Raw genomic sequence first — 11,310 nt, forward strand, 5'->3', positions numbered from 1 at the left:
AGCTTTCTTCTTCCAAGAATGGAGTGATTACCTCCTAGCAACAAGTAATAACTAAGTGTTGGTGCTGAAACACAAACATTCATTTTTTCCATTTTGGACCTTTTCTCTAAACTCTGAATTCAATGAATTAAAGTATGCCATTAGATATTAGACATAACTCCTTTACAAAATTGAGTACATTCCCTGCTTTATTTGGAGCTCAGTCTAATGCACAAATGAGCCCACTTAAACACAGGAAGATAGGTGTCTGATAGCAGTGAGCACAAAGGTGAATCACATCTTAGCCCATAGGGATGAGGCAGAATATGGAGAGAGCCACAGGCAAAGATTCAGAAACAGAGGTACCAAAGTAGAGTCTTTCAGGAGTTAACTTGATGAAGACAGAAATGACAGAGGAAAGGCAATTGTGGGTCATGACAACAGTAAATGCAACAGTGCAAAGTTTAACAAGAAAGCATCTTTAAACACTATTAGTGTATGTCCCACTGCTAATTCTGCCCATGTCCCCAAGAGTCACAGAATTCCCCTCAGTGTCCCTGGAGAATCTGGACAGAGACACAGGAACACTCTGAGTTGCTAGCAGAACACTGGGGGTGGGGGTGGGGGTGGGGGCTCACTTCTTCTGCAGTGCAAAGATAGCCATCAGCAGCAATCACATATCTGCACCCCAGCATTCAGGTGGGTGTCCCAGAGGTTTGAAACCCCCACAAAGCATTCCCTGAAGCGTCTCAGGACTCAGAGGCACAGTCTTGCTCAAGAAACCTGCATTGGAGGTAGGGGGCTGCACTTTGTGCTGGGGGCAATACCTCAGAGAGGTGCCTCTTGCCTGGGGAATGGAGGGTTTCTTCCTGAGCTTCAGATTTCTCACGGTCATACACCGCAGGCCACAAACAGAGAACTGGGACCAAAAACTGGAGGGCACTGATGGGGCCACAGTAGGATCTGGAGAACTTATAGCACCAGTAACAAGGGGGTAGTAAATAATTTGGGCTTCAGAGGGGCCCCAAGGAGACTGCCGCACAGGGGTTCCGGGATGGACCACACACCCCTTTGCCCCAGGCCCAGAGGAGGGCAGATCCAGGGAACTCAGGCCGGGTGCAGGATTGCTTTGGGCTGGGGCTTCTACAGCGAAGGTCAGCTCCTGTGTGGCTGGCTGTGCAGGCTCCTCATGGACCTCAGTTCCGTGTCCTGGTCGCATTTCCACAGCTCACAGTGCTCGGGCAGCAAGATGCACAGGAAGGCACCGTGGAGAACCTGACCCTGGCCTCCCTGCAGCTGCACCAAGATGCCACTTTGCCACAGTCGATCCAGCGCAGGGTGGCGAAGTTGACTTCTGCACGATTGAAGCCATGGTTGAAGCCAGCGTGGTAGCCTTAGGGAAAGGTGACCATGAACTCACCAGCCTCCTGCGTCAGGCGGCCGAATGGGACGCTGGTCTCCTTGAGCACGGTGGGCGAGATGAGGACCATCTTGAGCCTCAGGAAGGCCTGGCAGCCCTGGGAGCTGCCCGAGAACAGGTCCCTGGCCAGGCGCTCCAGTTGCCGCCTGTGCTGGGAGCAGGGGTGGGGCGACCGCGTACCACGTCTGGGGCTCCCCCGAAGTGGAGAGAGTTGATGCTGTACAGGTCCATGTCTTCCGTGTGCCAAGAGAACGTGGCCTTCCACATGCCCAAGTACAGGTAGGGCGTGATCACACCCTCTATCACCACCTGGCTCTCCTGCCTCAACAGGTCCAAAGCGCTTCTCAGGTGCCCCATGTTCCAGTGCTAGGTGCTCTCATCAAACAGGGACCCGCTGACGTATATCAGTGGCACATAGAGGCGTTTTTTCCAGTACTTTCTTTCCAGATCTTCAAAATTCAGGTGTGCTGGGGAGCGGTGCTTTTTACTGTTGGCCAGGTGACGGTACTGCCCCACAGTTATGGTACTGTATTGAGTGAACACACCTGCCCTGCCAGAGACCACCTGTTGCACGCGGGGGAGCGGGGGATGTGGCTGATGTCATCATAGGACTGCCTGGCCCTCCATCCCCTGGGTGGAATGATCTTGGCCAGTCCTGCTCGGTGAGCTCCCTGGGACTCCATGTAAGCAATGTACTTGTTGAAATCTGAAAATTCCTTCATGGTTTGATGGAATGTCATGATGGCACAGCCTGGTTTCTGGTTTCCACAATGTTGAGAGGTCGTGGCTGCAGCCACCCGGCCTTTGTAGGTTTGGGTGGGAGGGCTCCAGTTCCTGAAGGTGCTCTTGGTTTATTTCCTATCTTTAATGAAATGCTTTGACTTATTTGTGAGTCAGACTTGAATTTTAGACGAAGTGGCACTTCCCCAGTCTCGCCGTCTTACAAAAGGGACTCCACCTGGGTCAGTAGTTTTTTACCCACCTGTAATAGTGCCTTCCCGTGGAGTCAGTGGGTTCACCCTGGCTCTGGGTCAGCCTGACACTTGGAGACATAGTTCTGGGTTTGAGTTCTCTTTGAATCTCAAGCTTCCATGCAGGGTAGCTGATGATCGATCACACTGTAGCAGATCTCCTCTCAAGATGCCAAAAGCAGTAAGCCTAAACCATAAAACACAGACTTTTTAAAAAATAAACTGAAGTTGAACTGTTCTAGCATCACTAAAGGAAACAACTGGTATTACTTGCTAAAATCAAGGTGCAAGTTTCTATCACGAGACAGAAATTTTTTTTTTCATCAAACTAAAAGGAAAAATAAGCACATTGGAATATGATCCCAGATGAGTCAGCAAAGGAAAAGAAGAAGAAATTACAAAAGAAAATATTGCATTCAGTAAGTATGGAAACAAGGTACAAAACACAATTATTAAAAAAAATTGAATTACAAGAGAAAAATCACAGGTGTGTAGATCTATCACATGATTCAGCTATACCACTCCTGGGCATGTACCCAAAGGACTCTATACCTACTACAGAGACACCTGCTCACCCATGTTCCTTGCCACTCTATTCACAATAGTAGGCGATGGAAACAACCTAAATATCCTTCAAATGAGGAGTGCCTAATGAAAATGTGGTACATATACACAATGGTATTCTATTCAACCATAAAGAAAAATGATATCATAAAATTTGTAGGCAAATGGATGGAGATGAAAAATTATTATTCTGAGTGAGGTAACCCAGACCCAGAAAGACAACAAATGTTCCCTCTTATTTATGGATCCTAGCTCTGAGCCTTTAGATTTTATATATAACCTGAAATGACCACAGAAGCCAGGAAAGTACCAAGGACCATGGGGAGAGAGTGGGGAGCAGCAGCTCTAGAGAGGGGAGCAGAAGGACACAGGCATTATTAAGGGGGAAATTTAAAAAATGGGAGGGGGCTTTAACTATGGAAGTGGAGAAAGGTAATACTAGGAAGGAGGGAAAAAGGAGAGAGAAATACCACTAAGGATGTTTGAAAGACCATCCAGAGCCCATTTTTAAAGCTACTTAATTTAGAGCACTTTCTGCAGCATGGAGGGAGCAGTTTGCAGAGTCTGTGCTCCTCTGGCCTCTTTACGGCTACCCCAACCCAGTAGAATTAAGACTTTATTTTCTATTGAGTTATAAAATGAAAATGTGAAACATCCATTTCAATTATGATTGCTTTCTAACATCTTCATTTGTGAAGCTATAAAACAAAACAAAGGGGAAATCCTTGATTTTCATGTGTTTTGAGAATTTGTTCTGTGAGAAATACTTTAAGCTAATTAATGAGACTAATAACAGAATCCTGCAACTTTGCAAGATGTTCAATTAACCACAGCTGCCCTCTGGGACCATTCCCTGGACTTCAGCAATCGGTTGAAGGTTTTGAGAACCTGAGGCAAGGCTCTAAGCCTAACACAGGAGAGGATTGTCTAATAATTAGAACAACAGACGAAGAGTTGGTTACCTTGAATTAAATTTGCACTTTGGAAAGTTTTACTGTCTGACCTTGGGCAAACTGCATAATCTTTGGGGGCTTCTTTATCTTTCAAATGCTGATAATACTTGCTTGATTTTAGGCCTTTTTAAGGTCCTTGGATAAAAGCTGTTCTATAAGCTTGTTGTATTATCAGGAAATGCCAGATTTAGAAGTTATTATTAGCTATAGTAGGCATGTGAATTCACATCCCTCCTCCCAAGATTAAAAAAAAAAAAAAACCCACCATGAGAGTTCAACTGCTGGGTTGCCATGGGCACAGTTTTATTTTCATGCTCTTTTGTAGAGCAGTTAACACTCAGTAGTTACTTGTGGGTAGAAGTTGTGTTTTCACTATTCTTTTCAGGTCAACATTATTTATTCTTTGATCACAGGCCTTGTTGAATTCCACTGGGTGACTTTACAAGTGTCACTGCCATGAGCATCTGACATTGGTTTGTAATGTTAGGGAAATAATCTGACAAAAGTGTGGAATCTCACATAGTAAATAAATGAACATACTTTTTAAAAACTCTTTAAAAACCCCACTAAAATGATAGAGCAAAGAAAACAATCAGTTTCTAGTGGGTAGCTTACAACAAATACACAGTGCTCCCTTGGCCACAACCAGGCATCCATTAATCATGACTTCTATAAAGTTTAAGCAGATTTGTAAATATTTATGTTGGTAGAAATAGCATCCTCTTTATATCATCTCGTTTACATTCTACAAAAGTACTGCTTCTTTTTTGGTGATATTTGTTGATGGTTTAAAAGAAAGACAAAATGATTACCGGGACTGCTGCCAAATCTTTTGAGGCAAGTGTTTCCAAACTTAACATGCTGTTTGTTCCTGAACTCTTGCCTCTTTCTTCTTCTGCTGTTTGTTCAAGTATGTAGAACTAGAAACCATGGAGAGTACAAGGCAAGATGACTTGCTGACAAGCAGTCACAGGGCCTGGCCTGAATGCTTCTCTCATGGTGCATGATGCCTTTCTTAGGGAGTGGCCTGAGGTATAGCCCAGCTGAGCAGTGGCCCTGTCCATACTTAAGAGACTCAGAGGAAGGCTCGCTATGCCATCACATCTCTTTAGTTATAAATACTCAAATAGTTCTGTTGGGTACCATCATAGATAACTAGAATCAAAGATGAATAAAACATAGCTCATGATTTCAACAGATTTCCAATACAGTGGAAGAAATAAACACCCAAACTATGTAATGAGTATTTTTAGGCCTAGGCAATTTGGGGGAAAACTGAAGAATTGAAATTCTTCTGGGTCTTAGTTCTACTAAATAACTATCCCATTATTTAATGGAGGGTTCTTGGAAGGGATTCACACTGCATCCTCTGTAGCTGGTTTGCATTTTGTCCTGGCCACCACTGCTGGTATTTTGTGAGAATGGCAAGCATTGTCTCATGCATCAAAAGAACTATCTGGGATCAGCTTCAGAAAGTAGGAGGTAAATAATGGTAGCATTAAAACAAAGCAAAAAAGGAGAAAAATATCTTAAGAAATGTGTCTCCTAGGTTTTGAATTGTCACATAGGTTGTATCTGTGAGAAAATCAAGTGAGGGCAGCAAGTGAGAAGTTGGAATTCCCATTCTGTGGACTAGGAGAGAAGTGAGTAAATTTGCTTAGAAGCCTATAGTGGCTGTGGAGTTATGTACGCTGTTGAGACTGTTCAGAGGTTGTTTAGAGTATAGAATGAGAAATTAATTATAGAAAAAGAGACCAGCCTTGTCTTTAAAGCCATGTTTTGTCAGTTAAGAGACTGGTGAGAATATTAAGATCAGCAGTCCCTTAAATGTAAAGAGTTGAAATGGGCACGAATTTAGGAGATTTACTAGCTAAGGACAGACTTGAATGACTTCTAGTTTTTAATATCTGCCCATTCTAAACAGAAGAAAAACTTGAAAACCGAAAGTTAGAGGAATTAATTCCCTCTTAAGATTCTGCACTTTGCAATCTCATGCTTTGTGTATCATTGCCAAGCTCCCAGAGCCAAGCCAAGCCAAGCCAAACCAAACCAAACCAAACCAGTTCTGCCCTTTGCCTATTACATATAGTTACTGAACACAGAAAATATAAGCTGGATAGGATGCAACATATTATTGTTACCACCTAGAGGTCTTGGATGGAGTCAGTTTTCCATACTGATTAGAGAATTGAAGGGCAGGAACAGTTGCAGTCACAGTGTAAACCTAATGTGCAACCGATGAACTATGACTGCAGTGTAACTTTGTTCTGTGTGGTACTAAATAAACTCTAACAAATGTATTTGAAAAGACCTCTTTGTACTCCTAATTACAAGCCTGGTAATAAGTATGCTTGTTGATATATGTGGAAGTAACAGGACTCTGGAAACTTCTATTTCTACTCAAATCATAAAGGCTACTCTGAGCTCAGTCTCAGGCTGAGATAAGGCACATAACCACAAAAAATGCAGTCTGTGAGCACCTTGGAAAAAGTTGCCTCTTGCAGTTGTCTTTCAGGAACCACCTGCTACCATGTGTCTTATTTATTAAAATAGCCAAGACTGTATTACATCAGAATATTACTGGGAAGTTTCACCACACTTGCCCAAAATATCTCCTTCTTTATGAAATACTATTTAAATTTCCTGTAAGAACCTAAAAGGCATGTATACTTTTCTCATGGAAATCTCAAGTCTGCCAATATGATTACTGCCAAGGGATGATATGAAAAACCCTACAAAAACCTGTGTGTGATTCTGGCCAGTGCCTCAGTTTCTCTGGAGCATATTTTGCCTGACTGAGGCTTGTACATTGTAGCAGGAGGCCTCTAAAGATGGTGCAGACCTAGAGCCCTGGGATTCAGCGAAAATTCCCTTCACTTCTAGGTCCACAAATAGCCCGCCAAAAGGAGCCCCCACCTCCATACCCTGCTTGTCCTGAGCCCAGTGACTGCTGACAGACTGCGTGGCGTGGACCAATCAGAAAACGATATGGTGACTAAAGGGACTTGGGGGGGGCGGAGAAAAGGGAAATATAAGGCCTGCTCCCTCCTGCATTAAACGAGCCTGTAGCACCTCCCCTAGTGCTTGCTTCTACCCAACTCTGGCGTCTCTTGCCCCCTCTACTTGGCAGGGGACCCGATCCAGGTCAGGGTCTTCACAGCTGGCCTGAGGAGAACCCACAATAGTACATATAAAAAAAGACTTCTGCATCCTGAGCATGGTTTGAGTCTTTTTGACAGGCCAGGTCAGTTTGAGGTTTATTTATACAACAGTATAAAAGTGAAAGTACACACACACACAATACACAACATAGCAAAGAGGCAGACTCTTGGGGAAGGGAGGGGACCTGGGGCCTGAGTCCATTTCTTTCTGGAAGGTCTGGATTTTAAATGTTTAGAGCATGGAATGAGCCCCCTTTTCCTTCTTCCAGATTGGTTGGCTTGGGGGATTTTACTGGAAGGCCGATAGATTTCTGCTAAAAGAGCCAAAATGGGGGAAATGAGCTAACTTTTCAGAGATTAAAAAAATCCCACCCACCAAACAGGTCTACCCAGTGGCAAAAAGCCCCTGAATTTTGTATTCTAAGGGAGAACCAGGAAGTCCTCCATCATATTGTAACTTTCAATCAAACAGTATTGTATGGAAATTGCAAAAATTCAATAAAAAGAAATAATTTACCTACAATCCTTTTCTCTGTCTGTTTGCCTACAGGGAGACTATCTGACTCCTATGTTCCCTCACCATGGGCAGAGTAAATAAACTAAACCAAGAAACTACCTGGCAACATTTTGATATTTGTAATGTGAATAGCTTATTAGTTTTCTATTTTAATTTACTTTTTTGCCTAAAGTGATTCTAATTTATACCTGCCATTACTGATTTTTCATTGTTATTACTAATATACACTTTCCTTTAACATTCAAATATATCAAACTGCATTAATCACAACCCTTGCATCATGTCATGTCCCTGTACTTTTACATTTTATTTATTTATGATATTTATGAACTGATGAACCCAAATCTAGATTATTAACAATAACTATTTACCTATGTGCTTTTCCCTCTTACATCTCTTGTTTCACAGCAACTGCCACACTGATATTTTTGTTTTTAAAATTTTTAAATTATTTTCTATTTTATATGTATGAGTGTATTGCCTGCATGTATGTAAGTGGACCTGTGCCTAAGGAGGTCAGAAGGGTGTCAGATCCCCTGGAACTGGAGTTATAGACTATTGTTATCTGCCATGTGGGTATCAAACCTGGGTACTCTGCAAGAGCAACCAGTACTTTTAATCACTGAGCCATCTCTCCAGTCCCTACACTGATTTTTTAATTATTGTATTCTTGCTCTAAAAATAAGTATATGATTAGTACAGGTTGGATTTGGTGGGTTATTAAAAAAGAGAGAGGAGGGGGCTGGAGAGATGGCTCAGTGGTTAAGAGCACTAGTTGCTCTTGCAGAGGACCAGGGTTAGGTTCCTAGCACCCACATGGTGGCTAACAACTATCTGTAGCCCCAGTTCTAGGGGATCCAATGCCCTCTTCTGGCCTCTGGTCTCTGCAGGCAGTGCCCTAACATGATGAACTTACATCCATGTAGCCAAAACATTTATATACATAAAATATAAATAAACCAATTAAAAAAACAAAACAGGGACTGGAGAAATGGCTCAGAGATTAAGAGCACTGGCAGCTCTTGCAGAGGTCCTGGGTTTGGTTCCAAGCACTCACATGACAGCTAACAACAGTCTGTAACTCCATTTCCAGGATCTGACACTTTCTTCTGACCTCCAAGTGTTCTTAACCATTGAGCCATCTCTCCAGCCCCTCTTTTATTTACTCTTAAAACTTAAAAAGAATATTGAACTCTGTATAGTCAACTAGAAAATTTTTTTCTACTTGATATTATGCTGTTAAAATTCACACACAATTTTGTTGCTATGAAATATACCATGCTTCTTTCATATTAATTATATTTATTATTGGAAATTTGAGTTGCATGGAGATTTTTTCCACTATGAACTCTATTAGTATGGTTATCTTGTACCTGTACAAAATTTTCTTGAGGATTATATCACACAGGATGGTTGATGCTGTGATAACAAATGACTGACTAGACATTGAAGGTCTAACACAAGGAGGGTTCAATTCTTATGAAAGACTGTCAAGGACTCAGCTGACAGAGGCTATGTCATGTAGCTATATTTTTGGTAGCAGGGTTTTTGGGCAAAAGCCCTGCCTCCAGGACTCTCAATGGTTTAGTCTCATTACTTGTCCCAGTACATCAGTTAAAGAGATGGTTACTGGTGAAAAGCAGAGAAAGACTATTTAATTGTGGCCACATTAGGAAGTACAGGTAAAGGATTCAGTGGCCGCAAGTTAGTCTTTGGGGCACTGACATGAGCTTTAGGTTTAAATAGAGGACAAACTGGGCAGGAGCAAAGGGCATGTATAATTAAGTTTTGGTCAAGGTGTGGTCTGGTTGACCATTATCTAAGTTCTGTTTCTGTAAGGTGGTCTGAAGAATTTGGCATAATTGTCATCATCAAAGGGAGCAATCTGGTTCCCATAAAATGATTATTCTTACTCCAGAGTATAGTCTTGCTACTGTAGATAACTGCTTTCATTGGAGTAGAGGTCAGAGGGCTCACTGATGCTTGGGGCAGCTTCAGTTCCTTGTCATAAAGATGTTTGTTGGTCCTGTTGCTCATAGAAGCCTAGGTGATAATAGGTTCAGGTGCCTTCTGGGTGACAGGAAGAGGGCATCATAAAAATTGATGGTAAGATACTGTTTTACCAAAATTTTCCCTTTTCCCTCCCTGGGGGACCCATGCACACCCTCTGAGGACTCTAGGGTCCCTCAGTGCTGACACTGATTGATGAACCTACAGAAGTCATTCTATTTGGATTTTGCATAGTTTATATGACATTTGGGAGGCAGTGACTTACAAAAACATGGATTCTTATAGGCCTTTCCTTTTCCATATTTGAAATGCATGCACTGTCTCCCACCCTGGTCTCTCTCACCATTCACCTGTGTGCAATATGGTGGCGGCTCCACCCCTTTTACCAAGTGTGCTGCACATCACCCACACTTGGCCTGGATCAGCTCTAGCTTTTCAGAAGAGCCTTTGGGTTACACTCCACCCCTTCCTCTGCTTCTTGCAAACTTTCTGCCACCCCTTCTGCAAAAGTCCCTGAGCCTTGGAGGTGGTGACAGATGCAGGGCGATCTCTCTTATAGCATGGTGAGATATTGAACTCTTGGGCCTCTCAATCATTTGTCTTCAAGGCGTGGCCACTGATGTATCTCAGTGGTGTTTCCCCTACTATAAAGACAAGTAGAAGGAAGTAGACACATCTAAACAAACATGGATGTAAATACAAATGCCTAGAAGATAACCCAGTAGGTGTACCATATTCATTATACAGTATACTTGTAAAAGCTTCCCCGCTGGGGCCTATAGCCTTCCCTGAGACAGGGGGTTGGCCTGGTCTACAGCACCAGATGTGTGTTCTACCCCTAGGAGTGGACCTTATCCAATTAGAAATTTGTAAGGTTTTTTTCCCCCAGTTAATTATTTATTTAATAACCACTTACTTAGAGGAAGCATTCCATTACAATAGCATTGACATATTCAGTAACAAATTTTCTGAGCTAAGATGCATCTTTTTCAAAATTGGCTGTAAATTTTTAGGTTTACAGTTGAATTATTACAGTTATACAATATTGTACTCAGTATAAACCCTATAAGACATAAAATTAAATGAGGTTTTAAACTTTAAAAAAGAACTTCATTTCATTATTAAAATACACAGTTTCATACAGACAAATTCATTTTCAATGCAATTGACATTAACATCTTTGCACATGCATTTCTAATCTCTATATATCTGATTATAACTAGTGACAGTCGGTTACTTTCTGAGCTCCTTGGCATCTGACCATGGATATAAAGTCATCAGGTAGATTTCAATGGTAATATTTTTTTACCTCTACTAATTAAAATGAAGCAAATTTTTATGCTTCTTCCTCAAATATAACTCATTTTTTAATTTATTGATTTTGTGTGTATTTCATTCAGAACATCCCAAACAATCTTATTCATCTATATACCCACATCCCAAATGGCACCTTCTCATACCCCTGCCCCCACTGGCGCCCACATATGCTGTCATTCCTGTTATTGTCCACTGTGTTGTCAGCCCCCAGTCATTCCCCAGTGCTTGTCCATCCTCTGAATCTAGTCAGCCTATCTAGAGTTCCTTGTTTTAGGAAGATTAGCTCTTCCTCATCTAGCAGCAATCAGTTGCCAATATTTCTTGTGATAAGATTGGGCTCTGCTGTTCATTTTCCCAGTTCTATGCTGGGTTACTATCTGGGAACCCCTTTGGCCACCCTGGCCAACAACTCAGAAGA

At 42.2% G+C, this 11,310-nt stretch overlaps 1 pseudogene; it reads right to left on the reverse strand.

Moving 5' to 3' along the window:
* Nucleotides 1-652: 652 nt before the first annotated feature.
* Nucleotides 653-2,139, reverse strand: LOC103750671 (annotated as a pseudogene).
* Nucleotides 2,140-11,310: the final 9,171 nt, after the last annotated feature.

Source organism: Nannospalax galili, unplaced genomic scaffold, assembly GCF_000622305.1.
Source record: "Nannospalax galili isolate Female #2095 unplaced genomic scaffold, S.galili_v1.0 scaffold547, whole genome shotgun sequence".
In the NCBI taxonomy this organism is placed as follows: domain Eukaryota; kingdom Metazoa; phylum Chordata; class Mammalia; order Rodentia; family Spalacidae; genus Nannospalax; species Nannospalax galili.